Genomic DNA, 17,649 nt, shown 5'->3' with positions numbered 1-17,649 from the left:
TTGACAAGAGGGAGTCTTGTGCCAGCTGCCACTCATCTCCGATAGATGGGATTACTGCTGCGTCCCGGCCAGTCTAGCCGCCAATCAGCTCATAAATGAAGTAGAGTGATATTATTATTATTTCAATAAAGAATAGACTAGGTCAATGTTTTAAGATGTTATTTATTTTGCTTATGTCGTATGTATATAGGCTCACCATTATGTGTTATATTCAGAGTCTGACTACCTGATGTAAGACTTCAAAATTTAGAGTTATACGTGGTATAGGCTACAATTATTGAAGAGGTTAGAAATTCTGTGTTGGTAGCTAGGCCTATCATAATACATGTGGCATAAAATAGTATAGTCTTTGCCTTGAATAATGTATGTGATGACTGTACAGTTAGCTTACTTTTTTTTTTCTATTTGCTTTACGTCGCACTGACACAGATAGGTCTTACGGCCACGATGGGACAGTAAAGGCCTAGGAATGGGAAGGAAGCGGCCGTGGCCTTAAATAAGGTACAGCTCCAGCATGTGCCTGGTATGAAAATGGGAAACCAAGGAAAACCATCTTCAGGGCTGCCGACAGTGGGGTTCGAACCCACTATCTCCCGGATGAAAGCTCACATCTGCGCGCCCCTAACCGCACGGCCAACTCGCCCGGTCAATTTTTTAAAAATATAACATCACCATGTATCAGGTTACATGGTTTTACATATCAGAATATACGACAGAGTACCTTAAAACTATACATAGAAACGTACTTTTTATACATGACTTATCGGTATTTATATAATGTGAACACACGCAGAAGATAGAACTAGTTAACCGATGGGTAGACAAAATTGTATTACCTAGCTCCATATTTATGATAACGTAATATAAGTTAACATAATATACTCAACTGTACCATTTTACTCGTGGTACTAACAGAAATAATACCGAAAACCTGCTACTCTTTAGTGGCGAAAACAAGCAACTGCCATGGTCCCCGGGTTGTGTATAGTGCTCCTTTAATGATGGCTACGGTTTGATCCCCGCAACGAGGAATGAAATATTAGTATCACTATACAACAGGCCTATCGTTTGAGAAAATACTACTTGTTGCTCGGTGAAAACAAGCAGTTTTCCTGGTCCCGGTGTATTTGTATTCAGGACTCAATTATCGACCACCCGCTGTTCGATTTCCGTGATGTGCGACTAATTCTGTGCCCCGATTCGGTTAGTACTGGTATTTTAAACATTCTATTTGCTAATACATTGTTATTACTGTTATCATTACCTTCTTTTTCTAGCGCCCTTTCCACAACTGTGGGGTTGTGGGTGGAAACTGAGTCACATATGTGGATTTGGTCCTGTTTAACGGCCTGTTTCTGTGCTGATTTGTAGTGTGGTATGTTGTCTGACTATGAAGAGGAGAGTATTGGGACAAACGCAAACACCCAGTCCCCAAGCCCGAGCTATTAAAATATCCCACCCGGCCGGGAACCGAAGGGCAGTACGCTGAGCATTCAACCACAGAGTCAGACTATTATTGTTATCATTATAATGTATGGGAAAACTCAACCTGATGCTAGGCGGCACTTACAACCACGTCCTTTAATAGATGAATAGCCATAAAAGTTTGAATTCGAGAATATATCAATCATAATACCTCATACGTGAAAATTAATGACACTTACAGTGACCTTTCCTGTAAGTTTTGTTAAGTACAGGTTTCAGATAAAACAGATATTTTCGGGGATACTTGAAAATTTGTGAAAAATAATAAAATCGTGAAAATCTCTGTTTATTTTCCTTACACTGTAAAATCGTACAAAACGTAAAGTGTCGGAAATGATATTATAAACAACTTTCCTTATGTACAGGTTTTCGATACGGCGAATAGTAACGGAGAAATCTGACATTTACTGTCTTGGCCTCTATAAAATTACTAACCCATTTTGTTATTATTGTTACCATAATGATGCACGAAAAAAACAACTCTACTCGTTGTTGGGAGCGTCTTATAACGTGCTGAAAACAGCAATTGCCTAATTTCATTTTAAAACCCTTTCCTGATCTGTTTCTGCAACCATAAGCATAACAGCCTGGCGTAATTTTCTTCAAAACTCAGACCTCAGAAATACGTAAATTCACACACATTTCTTAACTAATAATACTAAATAATCTCCCGTGTTTAATAAAAACATATTTTCGGTGTATTAAGGTTAAAGCAGGTAGCCTGTACTTCACTGAAATTACATAAAGAGTGATCTTACCCTGTGCTGAATACATACGTTTAACAGCTGACGGGACATTTGGCTAAAACATGGCGGAGCCAATCAGAATGAAGCACTCGTTGGCCACAGAGTCACTGTAGTCTCGAGTAAAGCAGTCTGCCTGAATACTGGCGCAAGGTAGCTGGGGAATTAGAGAACTCTGCACAGCTAGTCTATATACTGTATATCTAAAATGGGTTTTTGATGTTTCTAGTTTTGGTAATCAGCCCCACTTTAGTCAAACACGCAAATCTCTTCTCAAATGGCTGCTATGGTTCTTGCGATGAGACTCACTGTACATCATCCCGAAATCCAAATTTACCCGAAGATTGAAATTCGTATTACGGCCAGCTTCTTGGAAGCTATACTTATTGCCGAGCTTGTTATACTCCTGCGTAATGAGCGCCTCTTTGTGCCAGACACCATCTGCTAGTGCTTCTCTCCGCGTATGATTCGCAAACCACCTATTTACATTAACAGATCCGTTTGCTATTCACGAGGCCGACATAGAATTGCGAATTACTTGCTCGTTTATTGTTCTCCTTGAGGTGCGGGAGCGGTGGTCTTACCGCCAACCCTGGTTCAGTCGGCCCTAGTACGCCAGCGTACTGTCGAATTTTGGCACTCCGGCGTACCCAAAAGTATATAAGTGCGTAGTAAAAGGAATGCAAAACTATTATTATTATTATTATTATTATTCCCGGCTCCCTAGCTAAGTGGTTAGCGTGCTGGCCTTTGGACACAGTGGTGCCGGGTTCAATTCTCGGCACGGTCGGGAATTTTAACCGTAATTGGTTAATTACGCTGGCATGGTGGCTGGGTGTATGTGTCACCTTCAACATTATTTCATCTTCATCAAAATGCGCAGGTCACCTACGGGAGTCAATTCAAAAGACCTACACCTGCCAAGACGAACTTTTTCTCGCCTACTCCCAGCACTTAAAAGCCATACACCATTTAATTTTTCATTATAATAATTATTATTATTATCATCGAAATACGAAGGCATTTTGTGAGGACTCTTCTGCAGTGTCCTATACAGCTGCGAGAGCTGGACATTCTTAACGAAAGACCACAAACATCTACAGGCAACTGAGATGTAGGAAAATGACCACATCTTCAACAGAAAGCAAGGAAGTGCGATATTTGCGATAAAAGAGTACTGTTACAAAAGCATGGCAATCTTCGGGCTGTAGGGGGCAATATGACGAGCAGAACGTTCCGAGCTGTCACTGGAGAACGAGCTTCAGTGGAGTGAAGATAAAGTTGGAATTGAAGAGAAAAATTCGTTTATATGAAGAAGAAATTGGTATGGAAAGTTTTAAATTATACGCAACTAGTTGTCAAAGTAAAACTCGAGTTACCAACACAATATTATAAATGATTTCCAAAGAGCAGGACTTTATCAGGGGGTGTTTTAAAATACACGTGGAGTTAACGATTACTGTATTAGTGTATTTTAAAACAAACCCATGGCGAAGGACCTTGGCCTACCAAGCGACCGCTGCTCAACCCGAATGCCTACAGACGTGTGTTCAGCACAACAATCATCGCGGCCATTATTTTTGGCTTTCTAGAGCGGATGAGAATATGAAGGATTTCTAAAAATAACATTCTGAAATGTTTTGGGAGTGCTTTTAAATACAGGAAAATAATATTCAAATACTTGTAGACTTACCAATAAAATATTGCATATTTACTGTGTAATGAAAGACAAGAAAACATTCCATACAGAAGTTCCAGCAGGAGACATTTAAGTACAATTACGCACACCACAGAAAGGTAATTAAAAATTATTGTGCTGCAATGATTAAGTGATATTATCAATGAGCGACATTCGATTCTCTGTAGAATCTAAAAATAAATATGATGAAACTTACGTCACTGTGCTTCTGCAACAAATGAAAATTAAAATTAATTTCAAAATATGAAATCAGTACATAACAATATGATTTTTTAATGTAATGCAGTAAGGACTGCAGATTTAACTTAAAGAGATTTATACAAAAAAATGCCGCGTACTGCGTCTGGAAGTAAAATCAGTTGTCTCTGAGCTTAACACGATTGTCATCTGTTACTCGCCTAACAGATGTCCACCTTCCAACTGAGGAAGTGGAGACCTCAACAAGTTCAAAGATGAGTGATACAATATTTATTATTGATGAATAACTACAAGGGAAGGGTCGGGAAACACAAAGGACATCAACGATTTTGTTGGATTTGAAACATGTGAAGAGCGTTTTATCAATGGGTAGTCAGGAATCTGGACAGTAGTGTCACGTGCTGATCAATCTTCGTATTTTAAAACAAAATCACGGTTTCTCGTACAAGAGCTTTCAAGTGTTGAGGAGAAGTCATATTTCACTGCTGAGATCATTTCAGCCGAAATATGAGAAATAACTGTCAATGAGCCACTTTTATTGCTTTGCTCATTTTTAGCACTGAGACGTTGTACATCTTATCTGCCTCGATTTTCAAACACAGGTTTTCAAAATACTGTATTAAAAGAATGATTTTTCTTTTCCCAAAAGAGATAGGTAGCAGGTTTAGAAGAAGGAGATGCTGTACGCCGACAGATACGACTCGAGGCTGAATGAATGCATTCTTCTTACCCTCAAGGGTAGGCTTTTCCCTCGGACTCAGCGAGGGATTCCAGCTCTATCGCCTCAAGGGGAGTGAGACTTTGGGTCGAACTGGGGGAGCAGGACCAGTACCTCGTCCACTATATCGCGATTGCAAGAGCAAACCCCGTAGCCAAGTCGCTCGTTTCACATAATTGTCCAATCACTTGCACGTTATTCTCACGGGAGTACTCCCGCAGGCAGGTGGTAAGTGTGGGCGTTGTAAACAGCAAACGTCTTCCCCGCCCGCATCACGAAGAACTAAACTCCAGCAGATTTACCAGACCTCCTGTGAGATAACATTTCCGGCACGTCGGCGCTTCTGGAAATGCTAAACATAGTTCGACATAATAATAATAATAATAAGAAGAAGAAGAAGAAGAAGGAGAAGAAGAAAAAAAAGAAAATGAAGAAGAATATTTTATGAAATACTTCCTGTCATGCCTTGCGACAAAGTTTACTTTTACATTTATTTTTAGAAGACAAATAGATATACTGTACTAGAGAAATGTTGAAGGTTACCTATTTGTAACTGAACCCCTTAAGGCTATGATGGCAATCTCCCGAAACGTTGTAACTGGCAGAGACAATTGTTTCCAGAAATTAGCGACAAAAACGGAAATGGATCTATCTATCTATTAAATGTTTCATTCCCCACCCTGAAGGGATGGGGCGGGTCACCTAGAGGGTAACACCCTCTCTCTGGCCAAGACATGTGGGCGGGTTGGGGAGATGTGACGGAAGAAGGAGGTAGGTAAAGCATGTGAATATATAGGAGATGGGAGAGGAATTGTGCCAATGCCTACGTATTGAAGTTCCTTGAGTGAGTTTATTAGCACAGATGGTTACAAAGTAGTACAAAAGATATTACACAGGTTTAGAAGTATGTAGTAGGATGATTAATGGCTGTTGGACGTAGGTGGGGTTAGTGCTAGAGGTAACGGAAAGGGCTAAGATGTGAAAGATACAGGAGAAATTATGCAGGGAAGTGAGTGAGTTGTGGAGGGGGTGTTGTGGGTTGTACTGGAGGAGAAAAATCGGGTGGAGGAGGATAAAAAAAACGGATTTGTGGACTCGGTGGAAGGAAAGGAGGAGCCGGCCGGGGCCGGCGACGGGGTGTATGAGATCAGTTAGCAGGTTGGGGAGGAGAGCGAGATGGTTCAGTGTGATGATGGTGGCCTTGAAGTTGGATTCCGTTCTTGATGAAATGTTGGGCGATGTACGGAGTCGGCAGATAAAGGCGAACGAGGTGGGTAGGTCCTGTAGCGTTGAAAATCCGAGTTGCTCTGCGAACTGGTGTTCCTGTCTGGCGGAGGTCTTGAAGTATGGCGTCGTTGGATAAGAGCGGGTCCACTCCTCGCATGACGCATGTGCAATCGGTCGATGGTGGCGCCATTATGTCGGTGACAGTGTCACTTGCAGGCGCTAGTTGTAGGGGTGGGAGACGTGGTGATAGTAGTGGTCATGATAGGGACAGGATGGGTTGCTACCGTAGTCGTGAGGGAGGTTGTGAGGGTGGTAGTAGTGGTGTAAGGAAAGGACAAGTGTTTTGGCGGGGGTGTGTAAGGAGGTGGATCAGGGGAATAGTCCGGGAGTTGCTCTAAAATATTGCTGGGAGTGTCTTCCATGCGATGGAGGCGTTGGCCGATTTGTGCACCACTGGCGAGAAGATGGTCTCGTTCGGTGGATGTGTTGAAGGACGTCGGCTGATGGTACGGAACCTTCATAGAGCCTTGTTGCGCTGTAACTTGCGGAGTTCGGATAGGATGGTTTATTCAGGTGTACATGTTGGGAGGCCGACTTCCAACTTGGTGTCTGGCCTATGTGCTTTGTTGGGTGCGAATAGTTGATCCGACACCCGGCCGAAGCAAAAATAAGTGACGATGTGTACTGAATGTGGGGAATTGTTCCCCTAGCTCCAATCATCAGACCTACTATGTCGATTTCCTCTAGCTGGTATCTCTCCCTGTAGTAAGGAATTGTGGGTAAGTAAATAATAATAATAATAATAATAATAATAATAATAATAATAATAATAATAATAATAATAATAATAATAATAATAATAATTGTACCGGTTGGTACACCTATACGCCGTACATTTGAATTTTCCGCCTTAAAGTACTCCTCTACAGCTGAAACTCTGAACTTTAAAACCGAATTAATTCAACCGTTTATCAGAAGATGTCACTGTGTTAATTTCGAATCGTTTTTGTTTACTAATTATCAAGAAGTGTGGACATTCTCTCACAGATGTCTCTACCAAAAACTATGATCATGCACCCTGGTGCGAAGTGAAGGAACTTTTCTTGAAGATATTTTGTATTCGTAAGTTTGTTCTTTACTAAATGTTGTTCTTTCATTTGTGGGTTGGCAATATTAATCTTTCTTTCCGCCAGTTTTGAAATTACCCAATCGTAAATTTCTGTCATTAATTTTCAGCCAATGGCGTCTTTCTTCCCCAATGTTGATGTGTAACTGTAAGCTACCCAATAAACGACTGTGGGTGTGTCTTAATCATTCATGAAAGGTCTCGAATCTTCCCCGAGAGTATAAAAAATACTGATATTCATGTCTCTCCGCCACTCGTACAACATGTAGCTTAGTGTATGGAAGTATAGCAGGATGCGGTAAGCGCCTCTTTCATCCGCCAGCACCTCTTCTTCAAGGTAATGGCCTTCTAACATCTTTATTTCTTGCTAGCTCAGCAGTTTAGCCCTCGGGGAAGGTCCGAAACCTTTTCAATGTAACCTACCTTTCTAAAAATGTAACTTAGTGGCGGCTTATGTACAAGTTTCTTATTACTCTACCTGTAAATCGGGGATAGAGAGTGCTTTACCCTCTCGAGCTCCCCTTCATTTTGAGTTTAGGTGACTACGTTTTCATAACCGATTTTCTACTCTTAATGTATTAAAATTTTCTTATACGAGTCACCTCCCTAGTTTGGGAATAGCCCCTGTGTCATCGGCCTAGTGCCCCTTAGGTTTTATAAGGTTTCATGAAGGAGCGCAAGCTACGTCTCCATTCATATTGGTATTTTGGGCGATTTAATTAACCTATTATTTTACTTTTAAGGCCCTGTAGGCTGGGTAAGAGATACCCTATTTAATTCTTGTAAGTTGTGCCTCGATGGCAAGTGATTATAAAGCACTGTATTGCCTTTAATAGGCTTGAAAGATTGAGAGCGGGTCAGCTCTTTATGGTGTTTTGAAAGGTGCCTCTAGGAGGCTTGACATTACTAGGTGAGAGCAAGTGCTCCGTGTAATGAGGGGTTTTCTGCCCTTTGGTAATTTGTGGTTGTGAGCTGAGGGCTCAGGAATTATAAACTTGGGGCTCGAAGCCCAGAATTTGTAATTATCCCTTAACTTGTGCTTTCGTTTGTAAAGTTATAATTGTACCTGATTTTTCATTGTAATTTCACCTAGTGGAAATTTGTTAAATCTTGTTGTCTATTGAAAATATAACCTTTATTGAAATTTTAATTCATCTCTCGGACTTGTAGTTAGACCCATTCCAGCCCGCACCTTCTTTCACCTCTGTATCCCACGGAAAACTCCGTAATAATAATAATAATAATAATAATAATAATAATAATAATAATAATAATAATAATAATAATAATAATTGTACCGGAGGTACACTCGCCCCGTATATTTAAACTAAACGCCTTGGTGAATGCCATCTGAAATATTAAGCTGCAACCAACTGGTACAAGAAGTCTGAACACTTCTCAACAGATATCGCTACTATGAACTTATGTTGTGTCCACTGGTGTGAAGATAAACTATTAAAATTCACGAGTAATTCTGTATGTTAAGTTTTCCAAAACTGAATTGTTTATACTTTGTTTTCGGTGTGCTAAAGTTCCCGCCAACTTAAGATGTTGGCCAATGAACATTTTTGTACATTTACATCCTGGCAAACTTTTTGGTATTTATTTGATTATCTAATGGGGGTGTTTCGGGCCTTAGCCCAGAGTTTTCTCGAGCCTTCCCCTCGCCCATAAAAGCTGGCACTTCGCAACGGAGGCGAGGGGCACCAGCTCAAGATAATAACAGATCCAGTTTAAAATCTGATAGTCTTTCAAAGTTAGCTCGAGGCCAATGTTTCAAATGTAACTTCACTTTTCTAAAACGGAATTTCTAACTCTAAACGTAAATTTCCAACAAGCCGAGAATAACTTAACCTAAATCTGGATGAGAAAAGAAAGGAACTAAGAAGGATTGTTAGTAGGTTTGCTAAGTTAGTAATGGGCTTACCGAGGTGCACAGCAAATGCAGGGGCGGAATTAATGTGTGGGGAGGATTTGGAATCAGAGGGTGTGAAAAGAATAGTTAGATAGTGGATGAATTTAAAAAGAAAGGAAGGTGGGAGGTTATTACAGGCAGCGTATGAACAGCAATGTAAGAGCATGTATAGGGGTGGATGGCTAAAAAAGGGGTATTTGGAGAGGATAGGATTAGGACACCTATGGGGGGAGGGCTGATCGAAGACAAAAGTGAGAGGGATGAAGATACTTGAAAGGAGAATTAGAGATATCCATAGGCAGAAATTATTGGGGAAAGCAGACTGAGAAAATCGCTGAATGTTTTGACGAAAATACAGGAGATAGCAGGGTTGAATATTAGACACGTTGATAGGTCAAAACGATATGGGATGATGTGGTGGCTGTTAGGATTGCAAAGGAATACAGGGTGGCTGCAGCGGAGGGATAAGACAAGGTGTATACTTTGTGGAGCTGTGAATGATGAATTTCATTTGCTAAGAGACTGTGAGGAAACGAGGGAGATAAGACATGGATTATTGAGTGCCGAGCATCGGAAAATATTGGGGAGAGGGGATGAGAAAGCAATCTTGAGATGGATTATCAAGCAGTGGGAAAAAGGGGGTGAATTGAACAGGTATTTATGTGCGGCAAAAAGGGCTGCGAGAGTAAAATTAAGGAGGGTGAGTTAGAGGGTGGACAAGGGGGTAGGGGGGTGGAATAGTTATGTATGTATACGGGAAGAGTGTGTATATAAGGGAATGGGATAGTATGATAAAATTCTAATGGGTTAGAGAATATAGAAGTCAAGTACTTAGTTAAGTATGTGGAGTTGGGTAATGATATGGGATTGCATGAAGGCAAGGTCTTTCTGTTTGTGTTAGAGTTGGTTGGAATGCAAGTGCTGAAATGCTGAGTGTTGTTGTTTGGAGTATTGATTAGGTGTAGGTCAGGAACAATAATGTGACGCAAGTGCAGAGCGCAATAAGGACACCTGATGAGCATGTCCGAACATTGAGTAAGTGACTGCTACAGCTAATGACTGCTAGGAGTAATACTATCAGATATATATTATTCTTATTATTATTATCTTCATCATTATTTCTCTCTTGATTCTGGGGTTTTAATTCAACGGAATGAGGGGCATGACACGAGGTTCTGAGGATGACTGCTGTGGTGACTCCATTTGCGGGTTTTTACGTTTCCGGAGTATCCAACGAACCTCATGACATGCCCAGGGGATACGGCAATTTCTTTCCTTACCCTTTTTATTGTAATATGAGTTGTCCATTATTATTATTATTATTATTATTATTATTATTATTATTATTATTATTATTATTATTATTATTATTATTATAGGGCAGGTGCTTTTTTCTCACCATTCTTGCATATTAGGGGGAGTAAGGGAGGATGGGCAAGTGAGAAAGACGGTGTGGGTAAGGCCCACTCCAAATAAGTCAAGGAAGGGAAGAATACGATAGGTAGGTTGGGGAAGGAGAGAGAATCCAGTTAGATGTGGACCGTCGTAATGGAATGGTGAGAAGAAAACACACTGTCATCTGGTAGGATGGTGTAGGGCCCCACAGTTAGGGCCGGCCGTGTCATTATGGGGAAGGCGGCCTTCTTCTCACCAGGGGGATGACACGGTCGGACAGTAGCAGCAGACAGCTAAATTTGTATTGCTTCACTTTATTATTCTCTATTATTTATTTTACTCTGTATGTGAACATGTATAGGGGCGAAGTCGCCTGTTATGTTCAATAAATGTTCTAACTTAACCTAAATCAGGCAATGGAGAGTGAGGTACCCTCTCATATTCCCTATCAACTTGATTTTGAGGTGACTATGATTGTGTAACCTTTTCTATCTTGTAATTTCTGTAAAATTAATATTTTTGTAGTCATCTCAATAGTATAGGCTTAGCCTCTGTAACCTGGGGCCATAAGCTCAAATAGGGTTTTATGCATTTAATGTAAATTTCTACGAGTGCAAGAGTTCGCCTCCTTATCCTTTTGGTTTTTAAGCCAGTAATTAAACCTTTTGTTTTTATCAAAAGCCATATAGGATGGGTACTTGTTACCCCTGTTTAACACCATTTATTTCATATTAAAGGTATCAGACTGTTGAGCAGTTAAGACAGTGAATAATGTTTATTTTTTAAAATGTAGGTTGTGCCTTTGACAGGTCTGTAAAGTGTAAATTTTCGGAAATAGATTCCTAGGTGATAATTGATAGAGCAAAGATGCTCTTACTTTTGGAATAAAAACCGGGAGATCCGTCTCCTTAACTGTTGACTGAATAGAGTAGTAGTGCTCAAGGAACATTTGTAACCTGTAAAATTGTTGTCTGATTATTTTAGATCTCTCTAAAGTGTTTTTCAAGGTTACGAGCTAACGTTTGTAACCCATTGTTAATTACTTGTCAAAGTATTAAGATTTGAAAAAAGGGGAGCGGTTAAGGAAATAAACAAAATTGCCAATTTTAAAATTTTAATTCAATCTTTCGATTTTTGTATAAGCCCACACCTTCTTTCACCTCTGCTCCCCACAATATCTTAGTAACAAATGGTAACAGAGCGTGGTTGAACGTGTCTCAATTAAGCCCTTTTGACGACTACTCATAGAAATTAACACCGAACTCTAAACATTTTAGGTTGCTGGCCATTTCCAAATTTTGTCAGTTTTTCTATCACTATGTCTGGTTCTAGCGAAGTCCTTGCACCTGGGTACCTGCGCAAGGAGGAATTCATTTATGGACTTCCAATTTGTTGTCAGGGGCTGCAAGTGTTAAAAATGACTGTGTTCCAACTGTAAACTTGACTGCGGAAGAGGATTCTAGTAGATCTGCAGAGAGTAGGAAGTCGGCAGTCACTCAGCAAACGTCCACCCCATCGGAACCAGTGTCTGAGCATTTAAAACAACTACCATCTTTCCTTATCCGTAATGCAGTGTTTGAACCCTCTCAACCTCCAATGTCCTCCCCTATTATTTCGCCAGATTTTAGCGGCTTTCCCTACCCCTTAGCCATATTGCTTAAGGCAATACCCAAATTTTCGATTAATTCAACTAATTAGGTAATCTCCTTTCTAAGATTCCTAGTTTAATTTCAAAATCATGCCTTGGTATTTGCTCTCTCTCACTCGAAGATTCTCCAAATAATTTACCCCTATTCTACAGGCATCCTCTCGGACAAAATTGTAAAAGCCATAGCCGATAGATCTTCGATAGGAGACTTCCATGCCCACCTCTTGGCTAATTTCATTCCGGCTAGAGCTGTCATCTTTAATACAGAAGTACTACTTCGTGTGCAGAGGTTGGACGATAATTTGGTCGATTTTATTCAAGACATAAATTCTATACCTGGGTATTCACTCTCCATTTTCCCGAAGCTCAAATTGTGCAATCCATTGTCGAAGGAATTTCTCCATCATATAGGTCGTACTTTTGTTTTGCCTACCGACCTCAAACCTTCCCTGAACTTGAGGCAATGGCAGTGTCAGCCGAGGGAGTGTTACGAGTTGCCAGGGAGCCCAACAGTTCTCGGCCACCACCTCGCCGAAACGTCCCTCCGCGCAAGTGTTATGCGTGCGGATCGACAGAACACCTTCGGAATAAGTGTCCCTTAGTAAAATCTAGTGGGACTAGGAACGGCGCAGGCATGTCTCAAGATTGTTTTAAATGCGGATGTGTTCCCATCTGGCCAAAAGCTGCACTTCACTTAACAGCACACCTTCCTGTTCAACGTCTGGTGCTGCCTCAACTAACTTAGGCGATAGGAAGTGACTAGCATCATCGGCTGAGTCACCATGTTCGACTTCGCGAGGCTCAGTTCATGTTAAATCAGGCATCGAATCCTTCAAGGAAGAAACTTCCTCTAATTTATCATTTGCAGGCCTTAGATTTGCTTCCAAGACCTCAGGTTTTGTGCGAAATCTTAAAATTGAGGTAAATAACGAACCTGTCACGGCGCTATTAGATTCAGCTCTACTATTTCCGAGGAGATGAAAACCTGCTGTACATTTCTAGACTATTGTTCGTCTTCTATTAAATGCATTTCATCAAATGCTTCACCTTAAAATATTTTGGGCTTCATTTTTGCTAAAGTTCGTATTTCCAAATTTACAAGGGAAGTTAAGTTGTTTGAGGGTAAACAGTTGTCTTGCCCTGTAATATTATGGGCCAATTTCATGTCTCATTCTGATCTTGTGCTCGACCTTCAGAGCAAGTGGTGCACATTCAAATTTGATAGTAACATTGATATTCCTCTTTTGAAATGTAATTCTGTGTCTTACCCAGAGTGAGATGTCGTTATATCTCAGGCATCTACCTCAGGACCAGGCTGAAAGTATTCGAAGGTTGTGTCAGTCTTTTCCTGACGTATTTTCAGAAACCCTTGGATCACTGATCTGATTGAGTATAAGATTGAGGTAACGGATTCAATTCCTGTAAGATTTCCTTCATATAGGCTATCTCCGCCTAAAATGAAGGCTTTCAAGGAAATCATTGATCAAATGTTAAAGGACGGTATTATTCGACCGTCAAAGTCGGCGTATTCGTCGCCCAATAACCTTGTACCGAAACCCCAAGGGTGTTTCAGGCCTGTCATTGATTACAGAGCCTTAAACCGTAAGGTCACATTACAATCAGTGCCCCTTCTCCTGATCTTCATTCTCGTTTTTCGTGGTTTCGTAAGGCTAAGTTCTTTACCACCTTAGATCTTTACCAAGCATTTAATCAGATACCTCTGCCGCAAGGGCTGAGGTGCGGTAAAACAACCACTTACTTCATCAAGGAGCAGTGCCTCAATATCAGAACTGTGGCGGCCATCAACATGGTTACCCCTCTCAAGGTAGCGGGAAAGTTGCATCTGAGGGTACATGGGGGTCCGGGGGACCCCACACGGGTATCGGCAGTGGCGGCCGCTCTCGCCGTCAAACTTGAACTGTACATGCCCGACTTCTACGGTTTCAGGAAGACTTCAAGACTTATTTACGGCATGCTTACCTACAAAGGAACCTTACCTCAAGAAATTTTCCGGCTACCAACTTCAACTTCAAACTTCTCTAAAAAGCAAAAATTTCAAACTGTGTCACTTGAGGAAGGACTTTTGGGGGTGGATGTCTATACCGGAGTTAAACCCGCCCCGTACACTTAAATTAAGCGCCTTCGAGAATGCCATCTGAAATATTAAACTGGCACCGACTAGTAGAAGAAGTTTGAACATTTCTCAACAGATGTCGCTACTATAAACTTACGTTGTGCCCTCTGGTGTGAAGATAAATTATTAAAATTGAAGAGTAATTTTGTATGTTAAGGTTTCCTAAACTGAATTGTATATACTTTCTTTTCGGTGTGCTTAAGTTTACAACACTTCTCTCTCTTCCAGCCAACTTAGGTTGTTGGCCAATGAAAAATTGTGTATTTATTTTTTGGCCAGTCAAAATTTCTGGTGTTTATTTGATTATCTAATGAGAATTGTGGTGTGTCGGGCCTTAGTTTTCTGGAACCTTCCCCTCGGCTATAAAAGCTGGCACTTTTCGGACCAGGTTGTCTTAGTGGTCGCTCCAGTCTAGAGTGTGTTCGTAGCAGAGGCGGAGGGCCATAATTCAAAGTGTGACTGTGCAGCATCTCCCTTGCATTCAGTTGCAATAGTCGTAAAGCAGAAGAAACTACTTGTTTGTTAAGTATTCACTAACAGCATTAGTGAGAAAAACAGGGGTAGTATAAATTATTTTGTGGGGAAACGTCTAAATCAATTGATTACAATAATTGAAAACCATGAACCAAAAATATGCACGTGATATAACTTTGGTGCAGGGTATCTTGGAACAATTTCCATGCATCATTTATTCTAAGTACTTGAAATTAAATAATTAAACTGTACGTAGCCCGTAAACTAAAGTACAAACAACTATGGCTCAATACCTTAAAGCTACTGTTTAGTGTTTATTGTGGATTTCCTATCCTACCGCTCTCCATTCTGGTGTTCCACTACCGGAGAGACAAGCATTGTGGATTCCACCACTGTTACCACGAACTTCTCTTTGATGTCTTCTATCCTACTTCCATCTTTCGTTTTCATATGACTCTGTCGGTAATAGGAGATCTGAGGACTGTAATGCATTTGATTTTCCCACGTATCATGATATTCTTTTTCTCCTTTTAGAAGGATCGGTTTGCTTGTTCATTTCCTTTTTCACTTTGTGGATGGAAGTTCGAGTACATCCACCGTATCCATTGCCTGTCGTAAGAGACTTCCCGAGGAGTTGCCACCTTAAGGTGCATCCTGGGTGACGAAAATATTTCAACACCTTCTCATCAAGATCACTCGCTGTGATATATTTCGGCAGCTTACAAGTTTTGTTTTGTCTTCAACTGCACCCTGAAGACTTTCTTATATCTGTGAGACCGGATATACTGGGTAGTCCACCAGTCCGTTGCGATCTAATTTTATGCATTCCTTCACATTTACTACAATTCTGAAATATATCGGTCCCTCTACCTAAACCGGGGTAATATAACGAGATGTGTTTACGGGCTAGAAAACGGCAGGAATCGTGAGCGCCACTATTAATTCATTATGGGTACCTCGAATGAAAACGTAAAACGAGTACAGATACGCAGAACACGTACTTTAAAACAGGAGCTGGACGTACCGACCGGGAGCACGGACTCTACAGGCTGGGAAGTGGACACCGTAGCAGCTCACATTCGATAGTGGATAGGAGGTTCGAATCTCACATAAGCTTTTTTAACAGCCAGTTGCCTAAGATGTGGTAAGGTTGCACATTTGATTGCTTCCAAGGACAAATTTATTTGTTTGACCCTGTAAAAGTGCGGCATGTATAGTTGCATTGGGTATGGTGCTGGGACAAGGATGAGATGATGGTCTGTAGCCAGTTAGCTACGTCGTACATGTTCCAAGCTTCGTAGACCACACGTAGGGCAAAGTATGCCCCATTGGAACGACAACATGCGATGGCGCGAACTTCCCTCCTTAGAAACAATTCGCAAGACAAATTTTATTCACTGCCTCGAGATGTATTCCAGTGACGAGTATGTGGATATGTTACTTATCTACGGAGAAGCTAGACAGAATGCATACCAGGCACAAGGTCTGTACCAAGAACGCTATCGGATAGACGACAACCGACGGGCATTACATTCTGAAGTGTGGAAAGACGCCTGATAAGGACACGGCCCGTTCGAGAACATCCCATGACGTCTGCTGACAATGACGAGGTCGCGTTTGACGCCATTCGGCATAACCCTCCTACTAGCGCACAGGCCATTGCACAGGAGACGAACATCAGCCGAGCGCCTGTTATGCGGATATTGCATACCCACCGGTTTAACCCGTACCATCTGCACCTTACACCAGGAGCCCCATGGTCATGATTTTGATGGCCGGGTGGCGTTCTCTCAATGGATCATACAGCATGTGGACACTGATCCTGCTTTTCTAGCGACTCTCTTATTTACGGACGAAGCATGATTCCACAATAATGGAACCGTTAATCGCCGTAATATACATTACAGGAGTGTGGATAATCCCCATTGGGTGCGACAGATAGCTTTACAGGTACAGTGGGGCGTGAATGTATGGTGTGGAATCATGCGTGATCACCTTATAGGTCCCCATTTCTTTGAGGGACACCTGACCAGCCGACGCTATCTGCGGTTTCTGCAAGATGCACTGCCACGAGCGCTGCACGCGGGCGGTGGTCGTCCGGAGGAAGAGGAGGACCTGTCCCCTGGCCCGCCAGATCACCCGATCTTACGCCCCTGGATTTTTTCTGTGGTTTATGTAAAACAACTGGTGTATGCACAGGAGCCGGCCAATTCTTGTCACCTTAGACAGCTCATCACCGACGCATGCCGATCCGTTTCGCCAGAGATGTTGCAACGGGCGAGACGGTCCTCACAATATCGCGCACAGCTCTGTATCGACCACGGAGGTTGTCAGTTCGAGCAGGTGCTGCGTTTTACAACGTGGATAACTGAAATTCTGTCACATGATTCCTAGCCGCCATCAACCCAGATCCACAACAACGGCACTTTTCAGGGCCAGATAAACAAATCAGTCTGTGAAAAATACCAGTGTTAGGCATACAACCTTGCCACATCCCAGCCAACTGGCTTTCAAAAATGCTTGCATGAGACTTGAACCTTCTAACCCTCGAGCACTGTCAACTATCACACATCCAACCGCGCACTAGCCACGTCAGCTACTGCGACACTTGACCTACGGGCGCCCACTTCCCAGCCTATAGAGTACCGTGTGTCCACCTCCTGTTTTAAAGTAGTGCGTTGCGTATCTGTACTCGTTTTACGGGTTTATTCGAGGTACCCATAATGAATTAATAGTGGCGCTTACGATTCCTGCTGTCTTTTAGACCGTAAACACAGATCTCGTTATATTACCCTGGCTTAGGGAGAAGGACCGATGCCCTTCAGAATTGTAGTAAATGTGAAGGGATGCATAAAACTGAATAGCAAGGGACTGGTGGACCACCCGG

Source organism: Anabrus simplex, chromosome 4 (assembly GCF_040414725.1).
Source record: "Anabrus simplex isolate iqAnaSimp1 chromosome 4, ASM4041472v1, whole genome shotgun sequence".
Taxonomy (NCBI): domain Eukaryota; kingdom Metazoa; phylum Arthropoda; class Insecta; order Orthoptera; family Tettigoniidae; genus Anabrus; species Anabrus simplex.
Note: the sequence above shows the minus strand (reverse complement) of the source record.